Raw genomic sequence first — 14204 nt, forward strand, 5'->3', positions numbered from 1 at the left:
AAAGAAATGATGAAGGAATCAAGATGGAGTAAAGGATAGAGGGAGAAAGGGAAGGAAGGAAGGAAAGAGTTAAAAAAGAATGATGGAATTAGAAAACATTAATGCAAGAAGAATAGAAAGAGGGAAAGAAGAAATACAGAATGAAAACATTTAAAAATGAAAGGGAGGAGGATAAAAAAAGGAACAAAAGGAAGGAATAACAAGAATAAAAGAATGAAAAGAATATTAGTAGCATAAAAGAAAGGAATAAAAGGAAGAATGAAAAGAAGGAAGGATTCATTCAATGATAGGCTAGGGAAGGAAGAAGGAAAAGAAGGAAAAAAGAATGATCAATGGATGGAAGTATAAAAGAATGAAAGGAATAATGGAAGCAGAAAAGAAAAGTAATGAGAGAGGTAGCAAAGTAGCTCAGTAAATTGAGAGCTAAGCCTAGAGATGGGAGGTGCCAGGTTCAAATGGAACCACAGATACTTCCTAGCTTTGTGAGCGGATGGGCAAGTCTCTTTACCCTTTATATCTATTCTTTACCATACTTCTACTTTGGAATCAATACATATTATGGATTGTATATTAAAAATTAAGAAATGTTATTTAATAAACAAAAGAAATGTGTGAAGGATTAAAGAATGAAAGGAATGATCAAATTATAAATGATTAATACAGGAAGAATGGAAATAAGGAAAGAATAAAGAATGAAAAATGTAAAAAGAGGAAAGAGGAAAAAGGACAGAAAAAAGGATGAAAAGAAGGAATGAAAGAAGGGTGAAAGTATGAAAGAATGAAAGGAATGATATTATGAGCATAAAAGAGGAATAAAAGGAGGAGGAATGGAAAAAGGAAGGGTTGATTCAATGGTAGGATAGGGAAGGAAGAATGGAAAGAAGCAAAAAAGGAATCAGCAATGGATGGAAGGATAAAAGAATGATAGGAATGATAGAAGTAGAAAAGAAAAGAAATGGGGATTGTAGCTAAGTAGTTCAGAGAATTGAGAGACAATCCTAGAGATGGGAGGTCCCAGGTTCAAATCTAGCCTCAGATACTTCCTAGCTGTGTGATGCTGGGCAAGTCTCTTGACCCTTATTGCCTATTCTTTACCATCCTACTTTGAAACCAAAACATATCATTGATTTTATATTAAAAATTAAGGGATTTTATTTAATAAAAAAGAAATGAATGAAGCAATCAAGGAAGTATGGAAGGAAGGAGGGAAAATGTAATGAAGGAATGAAGGAGGAAATTAAAGAAGGATGGAAGTATAAAAGAATGAAAGGAATGATGGAATTAAGAAACATTAATGCAGGAAGAATGGAAGGTGGGAATGAAGAAATAAAGGATGAAAAATGTAAAATTACATGGAGGAAGGAAGAAAGGAATGACAGAAGGATGAAAGAATGAAAAAGAATTATATTAGTAGCATAAAAAGAAAGGAATAAAAGGAGGAAGGGTTGATTCAATGCTATAATAGTGAAGGAAGAATGTAAAGAAGGGAAAAAGGAATGATCAATGGGTAGAAGGATAAAAGAATGAAAGGGATGACGGAAGTAGAAAAGAAATGGGGAAGGTAGACAAGTAGCTCAGTGAATTGAGAGCCAATCCTAGATATAGGAGGTCCAGGGTTCAAATCTAGCCTCAGATACTTCCTAGCTATGTGATCGTGGGCAAGTCTCTTGACTCATTTCTTATCCCTTCCCATATTTCTGCTTTGGAACCAATACATAATATTGATTGTCTATTAAAAGGTAAATGATTTTATTAAATAAAAATTATTGGAGGAGGCAATAAAGGAGGGAGCAAAGGAAGGGGGAGAATGTAATGAAGAAAGGAATGAAGTTAGAAAGGTAGGAAGGATAAAAGAATGAAAGGAATGATGGAATTAGGAAACATTAATGCAGGAAGAATGGAAGGAGGGAATGAGTAAATAATGAAAAATTGAAAAAAGAGGAGGAAGGAAAGAAAAAGGGAAGCAAGGAAGGAATGACAGAAGAATGAATGAATGAAAAGAATGATATTAGTAGCATAAAAAGAAAGGAATAAAAGAAGGAGGAATTTCTGGAAAGAAGGAAGAATTGGTTCAATAATGGATAGGGAAGAAAGAATGGAAAGAAGGAAAAAAGAATTGATGAATGGAAGGATAAAAGAATGAAAGGAATGATGGAAGTAGAAAAGAAAATAAATGGGGGAAGTAGAGAAGTAGCTCAGTCAATTGAGAGCTAAGCATAGAGATGGAATGTCCCAGGTTGAAGTCTAACCTCAGATACTTCCTAGCTGTGTGACCCTGGGCAAGTTATTTGACCCCTATTGCCTAACCGTTACCATTTTTCTGTTTGGGAACCAATATATATTACTGATTGTATATTAAAAAGTAAGGGGTTTTATTTAATAAAAAAATAAATTGGGAAGGAAGGAAGGAAGGAAGGAAGGAAGGAAGGAAGGAAGGAAGGAAGGAAGGAAGGACGGAAGGAAGGAAGGAAGGAAGGAAGGAAGGAAGGAAGGAAGGAAGGAAGGAAGGAAGGAAGGAAGGAAGGAAGGAAGGAAGGAAGGAAGGAAGGAAGGAAGGGAGGGAGGGAGGGAGGGAGGAAGGAAGGAAGGAAGGAAGGAAGGGAGGGAGGAAGGAAGGAAGGGAGGAAGGGAGGGAGGGAGGAAGGGAGGGAGGAAGGGAGGGAGGGAGGAAGGGAGGGAGGAAGAGAGGTAGGGAGGGAGGGAGGGAGGGAGACACGTAGGACTGTAGGTAAAAAAGAAAATGAAACAACTAGATCTGCCCCAATGAGTTCCCTTATCCTGGAAGTATCTAAGCAAAGGCTAAATGGCCATTTGTTGGACCCATCGCAGAGGGGATTCCTGCTCCGATGTAGGCTAGACCCAATGCCCTCTAGATGCTGCCTTCGGACATGTGGTCATTTTCTATGAAATGGTTATGATTACTGAATTTATAGTGTTCAATGGACTCTTCCTCCATTACTTCATTGTGGCCCAAAGGCTACTTTGGAGGTTTTCGAGGTATGACAATGCAGCGCGAGCTGTGGCAAGTCCTGCCAACCTAGAAGTCCTCACATTAGACGTCTTGGCCATGAATCAGTCCAGCCAAGGTCAAAGGGAACTCATCACTTGTTCAACCAAAAAAAGGCTTTTTCCATGCCAATGACTCCTCGAGAGAGCTTTCTCCAACATTCCTCGGGGCAGTGAGGGGTGTCCATTGCCAGAACTCCCACACCAATAAAATCAGTCCTTTAGGTCCTGATTTCCAGCCAGTAATGGCCCCTGAACTTCATTATTTGCCTGCCCTTCCTAGTAGGGACAAGACCCAAAACAGAATGATCATGACACTGAAAGAATGCAGTTAGTTCAGAAACCCAATGGATACAGGAAGTCCTGGAAATCTCATCAGAGAGGCAGCCAGCAAGATTCCAAGCTGCTTTCCCATCTTCGTTCCCCGGGTTCATAAACACTTCATAGACCCACTGCGGGCAGAATTCTCAGGGAAGCTTGTCCCAGTATTTGATATGAATCTCTCTGAGGCAGCACACTTCATCTAAACACATTTTAAAGGCCTCTCCTGTGGCCTAGTAAAATAGGACAAGAAGTTTGGCAAATTAAAACATGAGCGGAACGTACCGCCTTCTAACGGCGTTCGTCCTCAGCTGGCATTCTGGTCAAGCCTGCACAAGACTTCCCACCCAACTCCCACTTCAGAACATACTCAGCTATCTTTGGACTGCTTTCTCCTGGACATGGTGCCTCAGAGGACTGTACTGTGTGATGATAAAGTCCTTCCTTTGTCTCTTGAACTGGCGCTCCATGGGCGTACTGACGAGGTCATGCGCAACGTCGGGACTGCTCTTTTTGAGAACCTCAAAGCATGAAGATGGATCTGGGCTGCCTGGGTGTTAGGGAGAAGGCAGCGCCATGGGATTCCCCTCTCAGGCCCCAGATCATAAGGGCATGCCCTGCTGGGGAGGAAACCACTTCCTTTCTGTGACATCTTTCCGTTGCCAAGGGTCTTCTAAGGCTTTGAAAAGCAGCTGCCCTCTTCCCCTCCTTCTACGCCATCAGCTGAGCCATAGTAGCGGGAAGAGAGAATATGTAAGCCCCAACGGGATCAGGCCACACCAGGGTAGCAGCTCCCAATGCAGTGGTGGCAGCAGCAAAGGCAGAGAAGTCACAAAAGGGAAAGGCACCAGCAGACTCATTTGGTGTTTGAATGAACACTACCAGCGTGGAGAAGAAATGGAAAATGGCAGACTAGCAGCCTTGTCCAAGGAGGCCTCCTAAGTGATTGTACTGGTGGGAGAGATGAGTCAGGCTAATGAAGTGGATTCTAATCCTTTGGAATGTGAGTTGTGAAGGCCACAGCTCTCATTTCTTTTTGGGAACAGAAGCATTTTCCATCCATGGCCAATATATATTTATATCATTTCTCTCTTTAAACAGAGAGAAACCCTACAGCTCGGTGGCATGGTGGCTAGAGTGCTGGGCCTGGAGATAGGAAGACTTGAGTTCAAATCCAGCTTCAGACACTTACTACCTGTGCGACCCAAGCAAATCACTTCACCTCAATCTGCCCCAGTTTCCACATATATAAGAGAAGGAAAATACTGAATCTTACTTCCCAGGGTCACTGTAAGAATAAAAAAATAATACTGGTAAAGTATACTTCTAATCTTAAAGTTCTAGATATATACAAATGCTAGCTGTTGTTGTTAATATTATTGCCAATCGTGAATCTGTTCTTTGGGAATCCAAGGTGATGGGTAAAATGAAGCCTTGGAAGACTTGTGCTTTTTGAGAAATCCAGGAACCCTAGAGCAATGAACCCTGGATAAACACCAAAAGCAGACAAAGGACAAGGACGGGTACCAGAGTGATGGGTAAGCTCAGAAATATTCAAATGAATCCTTGATTCTCTATTTGGCATTTCCATTTAAAAATAGTTCAAATTCAGATAACTTCTTTCCTGGATCTTTCACTTTGACACCCCCTCTATTGCCTAAGAGAGCATTTCCAAGAGGCATGTCCCTCTGTGTCCCACAAGATGTCCCATTTCTAAGAATTCAAAGGCCTCTAAGGCTCTACCTGCATTCCCAAGGTAGTATGTTTTGGGATATCTGACTATTTCCTCTTTGATGACTGGGGGAAAGGAAGTACATCATGATAATGAATGGGACTGAAAACTGGGAGAAACTGAAGAGGATGGTGGAGAAGGACCTACGAGAAAAGATCAGTGTAATTAATTCACTTTCAAAAGGCATAGCACAGCAGAGGTACTGGATAGAGTGCTAGACTTATATCAAGGAAATGGGTTCATTTCCCATTTCAGACATTTGCAAGTTCATCAGATATGTGATACTGGCAAGTCAATTAACTTCTTTAATCTCCAGTTTCTCATCTAGGATAAGGTGGGTTTCATGGCCTCTGCAGTCCCCTCCAGCTCCAGGTCTAAGATTCTTTGTGTGATCTTGGACAAGTCCCTTCAGGCCTCAGTTTTCTCCTCTGAAAATAAAGGGGTCGGGCTAGATGTCTTCTGAGGAACTTTCTTGTTATAGGTCATTTGTTCTTAACATCAGTTTGTGTCATGGGTGCTTTTGGCACTTTGAGATGACCTTGGATCCCTTCTCAAAATGATTTTTGTAAAGATATTAAAGGAGGGAGTAGCTGGGTGGCTCAGTGAATTGAGAACTAGGCCCAGAGATGGGAGATCCTGGGTTCCAATCCAGCCTCAGCTATTTCCTAGCTGTGTGACCCTGGACAAGTCACTTAACCCCCATTGCCTAGCTCTTACTACTCTTCTGCCTTGGAACCAATACACAGTATTGATTCTAAGATGGAAGGTGAGGGTTTTAAAAAAAGATTAAAGGAAGTGTTAAATTTCAATGAAAAATTAGTGAAAATCAAGATATATTTTTTTTTCCTTCTGAGATCACAGATTCTTTGCTCTAGATCTGGAGTTGTATATGTGACCTTTGACAAATCTTCTAGAGGGCTAGACTTGAGGATCTCTGAGTTCCTTCCCAGCTCTAACTCTGTGATCCTATAAATGGCACTGGGCAACTGATGTCATCTCTTTGGTCCTCAGTTTCCTGATATGTAAAATAAAAAGTCCTATGGCTAGATGGCTTCTGAGGTCCCTTTTAGTTCTAGATCTAGGTTCCTGTGCTTAGAAGTCAAAGAGAATGAAGCGACTTAAAAGGATTTTGGAGGGTTATGATTTCTTTTCTTTACCCTCATCTGGAACCAAGGAGTTGGTATTGATACATTGGCTTGTTCTAACCTGCTGCACAGGAAGTGGCAGAGAGAAGGAAAAATCATGGAAAAGAAATTCTCCTCCCTTCCCCTTTTAGGGACAGGAAGTAACAGGCTAAGGAAGGACATGAAGGGAAACAGCCTTAGAGAGGAACTCTCCTACTTAATAATAAGTGAATATTAGAGCTTACATATGTCCCTGGGGCTCATGCCTGTCAATCTTGAATTTCTGTGTGATTTTTTCCCTTTTAATAAAATGTTTCTTTGTATGAGTGTGAATCACATGCTTGCTAGTAGAAATCAGTGTCAGTTTACGAAGGAGTGTCATGAACGTTTTCCCAAATTTCCTGGATGGGGGCTCAGAAAACAGAGAAACAGAATTGTGACACACAGAATATGCCTAGGTTCTCTGGCAAGAAACGAATCTTTATGACAAGGATTCCATGTAAAAAAAAAATACTCCAGACAATCTAGAAATCATCCAATACCCAGTACAGGATAATACTATACTCAGTCCTAGATCTGATCAAAGCCATACTACTCAGAGGGCAATATCATTTCAAGGGTTTTGAAACCAAGGTCCTCTCAATAGGCAAGTGGGATTTTTCCCTCCGCTCCAAACCTAATGATAGGAGTGCAGAAACTGCCCTTTAACACTGATGGTCAGGAGACACAAGAATAAAAAGGCCAAATCCCTTCATTATAGTCTATTGAAATCCAGAGCCTATGAGTTGTTCCCTAGAATCCATCTCAATTTTTCAAGACTCTGTGATTTGTCATAAAGATTTAAGAGTGGGGAGGAGGGGACAGTTGGGTAGCTAAGTGTACTGAAAGTCAGGCCTAGAGATGGGAGGTCCTAGATTCAAATCTGACCTCAGATACTTCCTAGCTGTGTGATCCTGGGCAAGTCACTTAACCCCCATGACCTTGTCCTTACCACTCTTCTGCCTTGGAAACAATACAGAGTATTGATTCCAAGATGGAAGGTAAAGGTTAAAAAAAGACCTAGGAGCAGGAAGAGGAAGGGTAACCTTCCAAGAACTTCAGATGATTTTTAATGAACATAGGGACTCACCACATGAAAAATCCCATTAGATAATAAGAGGTAAGGCAGAAGCCGACATCTTTTTTCAAAAAAAAAGACTGCCTTATTGAATCCACCAACTTTTAGTCTATGCCATAAATTCAGAACCTAAAATTTAATTCTCTTGTATTACTCTGATCACTCTTTTGAAAAATATTTTATTGATTTTATTATTTTTATTATATTATATATTATACATAATATATAATATTAATTTCTCTCCTCTCCCAGCCAAGTAATCCATCCCTTTTATTTTTTTACTTTTTGGAAAATGAGGAATGTTTATTTGGGGAGTTTGAACTGTACATTTTATCCATCCCTTTTAATAGAAAATTTTTAAAAAGGAAAAAAGCAGTTGAGCAGGACCACACTGACTGTGTCGGAAAGCAGATCCACTATTTTACATTTGTTCATCTCTCCCTCACCAGCTTGAAAACAAAGGGATGGGCCATGACTATATAGCAGACATGGAGAAAAACAAGTTCATCCTCAAAATAATCATCTCTGACATTATTAATAATTATCATTAGCAAAATATAGTGGAAAAAACTAGATGGTTGCTAGGTGATCTTGGGAAAACTGATTAGTTTCTCTTTGCCTCAGCTTTCTCATCTGTAAAATGGGTATAATAGTGGTTGCTATGAGATTTTAAAAGGAAAAGACATAGTTATCTATGCAGAGTCTACTACTTTGCTGAAAGTTTCCTGTAGGAAGGCCCTTGCCTTACTCATCTCTATGCTCCCCACACTGCTCAGAACTGTACTTGCATACAGTAAATAGTCAGTGTTTACTGATGAAATGAAATGATCAGAGCAGTAAATAACAACAATTAAGTTTTCTGAGCTCTTTCATCTTTATTCTCTGAAGTTAACTATCTCAAGCAATGTGTATAATAATCTCAAACTATTTGGGTAAAATAGTTATTTGCATACAGTCGATTTTTAAAATAGCTTTTACTTATTTCTTTTTAAACCCTTACTTTCTGTCTTGGAATCAATACTCAGGCAGAAGAGCGGTAAGAGCTAGGCAACTGACTTGCCCAGGGTCACACAGCTAGGAAGTATCTGAGGCCTGATTTGAACCCAAGACCTCCCCAAACTCCAGGCATGGCTCTCGATCCACTGAGCCAGTTAGCTGTCTCTAAAATGGCTTTTTATTGATGGAATAACAGGAATTTAAAACTATGGTACATTCTAAAAAGGATGATTACATACCACCTGAATGCTTCCCCCACCCAAACTGTATACAATTTAGATAGAAATGGGGTGTGTTCATCTCTGTCCTTTATGTATTCATTCAAACCAGGCTTCCAACCAAAGCATGTGTGCATATGTGGGGGGGGGGGGAGAGGTGTTTGCATTCTCCTGTCACATGGAAGGAGCTTTAACTCTTAATTGATGGAGAGAATCGTGAGGCAGCCTGCCGCATGTTTGCATAAGCACTAGAGCTAGTCTCAGAGCTTGGGAGAGAGACACTTGTGACTCAAGAGACTTGTAAAGAGAGGCACGCGGAGAGAAAAAAGGAGACTCTGACCTGTTCCTGATTTCTAGTTTGTGTCCTATTAGGTGAGCCGAGGCCCTCTCTCGGTCCGAAATCTCATCTCGTCCCCAGTCAAACAAGCTCATTCGCTCCTGTATATTCATGTATACACCACTATGTAGAACTTCTCCAAATTCTATTTATTTGACTCAGTGTTTGCTCTTTGTAACAGGCCTTTGTGTAATCAGCATTTAGCGGTACTGAGTATAAATTAAAGGATGACCTCGTACCTTAAGAAGGCCCAAGGAAGTGGCTTTTGACTTGAACTTCCAAAAGTCGTCTCCCTGAAGCAAGAATCTCTGAGAGGGCCAGAGAGAAATCAAGCCTGCTACTCCTCTTAGGGAGAAGTGAGAGAAGGAACGAGCACCCAGCCACCGCCTCCCTGTTTCGCCAAGGTGGGAATCACAGCCTCTCTTGGAGAAGGACGGGTCAGATTCCAAACAGCTCTGGATTAATTCCACCCCTGACCCCCACGCCTCCGCATTTAAACAATTCAGGCAGTTGTCCATACATTACCTGGACCGCCATAGCTTATACACTTTATAGCGCAGATTAGTGACAACCCACAGATTTGGAATCCAACCAAAGTCAGACCACCAGCAGGGAAAAAATTCACTCCAGTTTTGCAAGGAGCTCCTTTTAGTTCTTTAGGTAACTTTTCCCACATCTGTCATCTGCGACAGTGATAAGTACAGGAAGTTTTGTGGCTCGAGTCCAAACTTTGGCTAATGTTTTAATTGCCTGGATCATCTTCGACATTGTAAGGAAGCGTTTGTCTAACGTTTCCCCTGGAATAAACAGGGTTTGCTCCTGACATGTTAATTAGCAAGCTAGAACCTCCACACTTGAACTCATATTCATTGTTAGTCTTTAACGACTACATTTTAGTGGGAATCATATTACCAATTTGTGTTCATCCTTCCATGATTTAACATTAGCCGAGTCTTTCCTCCTAAAACCAAAGGTGAGCCCTCTCCCCCAAATGAGATATTAGCCAAATCTGGAGTTGGGTTGGGATGCAGATCCTGTTTGAAGCCCACACATTGACTATTCTTTAGTGTCGAATTTGATTTTCTCTATCACCTAAATAGTTTCCGGTTGGTGGAACAGTGCCGGATTCTGCACAAGAATCCTCAGACACTATAATAAAGAACTACAGACTACCAATTAGGCCATCACATCCCTCTTTGGCGCTATTAGACAAGTGCGGATGCAATCCACTCTCTTCTGGAATGGTAATTCACCAAGTTTAAGTACTGTGAGGCCCCCGCCCAACAGCAGAGAATAACTTTCCTAAAAGTTATTTTATTACAGAAGCATCTAAGCCCTATTACTGGAGCTGAATGTCAATTCCTTTAAGACAGATGATATTAGCACCCGTGATGTAGATAGACACTGGATAGCATCTTACCACTCTCATTCTAAATTGTGGTTGTCAGCATAATGGGACCATCACAGGCAGAGTAAGTCTCTACTCTCCAAGGACTCGAAGACAGAGACAATAAGATGGCCCATTCCAGTTGCAGGTAATTTTCCTTTGCGTTAAGACAAGTGGATGCACTTGTGTTTCTGGTGTCTGATCTGAATCTTGCTCCATTTGCCAGCAAAAGCAGATTAAAGGGCTCTCTCAGGAAAACAAGCTGCAACTTGGTCTGGGGAACGTGTGTCTTCATCCTTCTGTCCATGGGCAGTCTCCATTCCGCCAACAACGTTCCCTCCTCCACGTGGCCCCCAAAGATGGATTTTGCCATAGCTTAGGGGGTCTTGGCCAATCAAAGCAATGTGGACATATCTGTGTAGCACTGGGGGCGGAAAAGCTGGGAGGGGGAGTCCGCAGGAATGTGTCGAGTTAATGGCAAAGCTTTGGGTTCAAGTTAACCAGTCAGAGATCACAGAGTTCTAGACAACACACACTGTGAGCCTGAACTCCATACAACCTTTGGAATACCGGGGGGAAAGCAGGAAATTGAAATATTGTGCTCTATTGGCAGCTCAATGGTCATTCATCATCCATGCTAAGTTTGAAGCTAAGCACAATGATTCCGAAACTCTCCAAGGGCCTTTATTAACAATTTCCAAGTTCCAACGACGTATGTAGATTTCTGGGCCGTATTTAGGGGAAATGAAGAGATAACATCTGCATAGACTATTAAAATGGCCTCTCTAATAACAACTTCGGACTAGCTTCACACCCACAAGAACGGCATTAAAAAACATTAAGCTTGAGACACCAACTGACAAAAGAAAGGAAATTCACAGTTAAAGGGGAAACATACCATATGTGATCCAGTACCTAAGAGCAACGGGGTGCATCGGGAGAGCCATTAAAGTGGCACCCAGTTGTGCCTAGGTAGTGGAGAACAGATGGGATGCTTTTCTCCATGTGTATAATTCTCTCGACTATCACTGAGCTTATGCATCAGGCTTCACTTTGGGTTTGTCGAGGTTTTGTTTTGCTAATTACTTCAGCATGTCAAATCAATAGCCCATCATCAAAAGCAACAACAATAACACATGAGCTTCCCCCTCCCCATTCCCAGAAAAACCGTTGCTGCGTGAGGGTCTCTAATCATTTCTCTATTCTTTTACAAGACACCGAGGGCTCGGGCTTGCTCTTTCAAAGGCTAGCTCTGCCTTGGAAAGTCCGTCATAAAGGACAAGAGCTCGAATGGCCCCGCCAAGGAGAACAAGGGAGTGGATCTGGCTCTGGCGGTCGGCGCTGGCTAGGCCACTTAATACCCATAATAGCTGCCATTTATGATGCACGGTAAGGTTTGCAGAGGACTTTACTTATGTTACTTCATCCAATACTCGTAACCATCCTGGGAGGAAGGGGCTATTAATATCCCCATTTTACAGATGATAAAACAGGAGGGGGAAAAAGAATACTCAAGTGATTTGCCCCAGGCCAGCCAGCTAGTAAATCCCTGAGGCTAGATTGGAACCTAGGACTTCTCGATTTTATGTGCTCAACTTGAACCACTGTACCACCAACCCCCTAGATACTGACACCAATGCATCCTGGATATGAACTGCCCTCAGAAGTCATCTCATCCAACCGTCTCATTGTACAGAGGAGGAAACTGAGGCCCAGGCAAGAGAAACAACTTGCTTAGGGTCATACATACAAGTGATATCAGAGATGAGATCAGGACCCAAGTTTGAATCCAGAGCAGGGTTCATACCACTGTTTCTTTTACACAAGTTCCCCATAGAGACCAATGGGGTCTCTTGAAGAAGCCCTTATCTATAAAATGAAGCGGTTGGAAGATGTCCTCTAGGAACATCTAAGCTCTAAATCCATGATCCCGTGGCCTAAAGAATTGATTTAGTACAATGCCACAATGCTCTAAATGAGCAAATGGGGACCACAGAGGGGAAATGATGGCCCTGGAGTCACCCAACAAGGAAGTGCCCAATGCATCATTTAGACCAGATAATCTTAACCTTTCTTGAGTCCTGTACCCCTTGGTTATTCTAACAGAAGCATTTCAGGAGGGAGAAAAGGGGAATTAGCATTTATTAAAGGTCTACTATATGTGCCACGCAGCGTGCTAAGCACATTTACAAATATCCTATTTGAGCCTCAGGACAATCTTCTTAAGTGCTATTTTTAATTTCATTTTACAGTTAAGGAAAGTGAGGTAAAAACAAGGGTTAAGTGACTAGCCCACAGTCATACAACTAGCAAGTATCAAAGGATGGATTTTAACTCAGATCTTCCTAACTCCAGGCTCAGTGCTCAGTCTCTCTTCTCTCAAAATAATGTTTTTATTTGATTTTTTTCAAAATAACGTTTTTAGATGTGTAAAACAAAATACACAGGAATGCAAAAGGGAACCAATTATTCTGAAATAAGGATGTATTTTTTCATTTGATAGTCAAGTTTATAGATTCCTTGAAAACCATCCACATTCCCCTTTAGGGTCTCTGGACCCTAAGTGAAGAAGCCTAAGAGAGTGAGGCTGATGACTTTATGAGGCTCGGCCTGACAAATCCAATTCTTCATTGGTCCTCTTCAAAACCAAGGGCAAACAACTACAATAAGAGTTACTATACTAGCGATCATTTCTATAGAGCTTTAAGGTTGGCAAAGTGATTTACCAAAATTATCTCATTTGATTATCACAATGACCTTCAGATGAGGAAACTGAGGCAGACAGGGGTAAAGTGACTTTCTCAGGATCACAAAGCTAGTAAGTGTGAGTGCAGATCTCCCTGACCACAGGCCTAGTGCTCTATCTACTGGGCCACCTAGCTGCCAAGATTCCCTAAATGGTCAGGAAAGTGAACCTTGCTCCAAGTTTTAGAAGAGAGCATGAAAGAACTCATTGGGAAGTATGGTGACCGTAATGCTTGTTCCTAGCTTTAGAGACGGGCAGAGCTGGCAGAGAGTTACAGACCACCTTATTCAAGTCCTTCTTTTTGAAAGATGGAAAAACTGAAGCTCAAAGGGGGGAAAGGTACACCTACACAGTCAATAAGCGGCAGTCGGGACTCAGACAGAGTTCTCCGGTCTCCCAGAAGGACTACGCTTTCCACTAAGCTAGATGGCCTCTATGATCAAATTAAGTGAAGCCGGGAGATAAGCTTAAGAAGGAATGCATGCCTGCTCCTACTTTCTTCCCCAGATTGCTGCTCCATGTGTGGTATGCAACTAGAGATCACAGTGGGCAAACAAAGGAGTGAGACTGTCAGCTTCCATGGTAAAATCAAGGAAAAGAGATAGCAGAGCTGTAAAGTGAGAAGAGTGGAGAGTGGAGCTCATTATCCAAAGGGGCAAAGCTCTGATAGCAATTGCACTTTGAAATGTAATGAAGTCAAGATTATCTATGGATAGACTTCTCTATTTCAAAAACAGCGCTCGATGGATCCATGACCCTCTCTCTTCCCCACAACCCTGACCCAACAGGGTACCGGCCATTGATAGCCGGGGTGGGCTAGAGGGGCACGGAGCCGGAGAGCATCTATGCGGGTCTGCTCCTGCCTCTGACTAAATTCCAGAGTTAAACGGCAATAAGATTTCAACTCACCATTTGCCTGTGGCTGGCTTCACCCGTGGCAACAGATATTTACCAAACATTATAAATGGAAGGGAATGGAAACTAAGCTAGACTGTAAGCTCGTTGAGGACACAGACTAGAACACTCTTGTCCACGGCTTACAACGATGCCTAGCACAGTGTTTCGTTAATGTCTACTTGCTTACTTGCTTGATTGGATGATCTTAGTGCTAGGGTTCTTGGCTGTTTTGCACCTATCTAGAGAGGCCTCGGAACCTCAGAACAATATTTTTAAATGACTGATGGAAATGCTTCATTTCATTTTTCCCCATTCAAATTTCC

The sequence above is a fragment of the Monodelphis domestica genome, chromosome X (genome assembly GCF_027887165.1).
Source record: "Monodelphis domestica isolate mMonDom1 chromosome X, mMonDom1.pri, whole genome shotgun sequence".
Taxonomy (NCBI): domain Eukaryota; kingdom Metazoa; phylum Chordata; class Mammalia; order Didelphimorphia; family Didelphidae; genus Monodelphis; species Monodelphis domestica.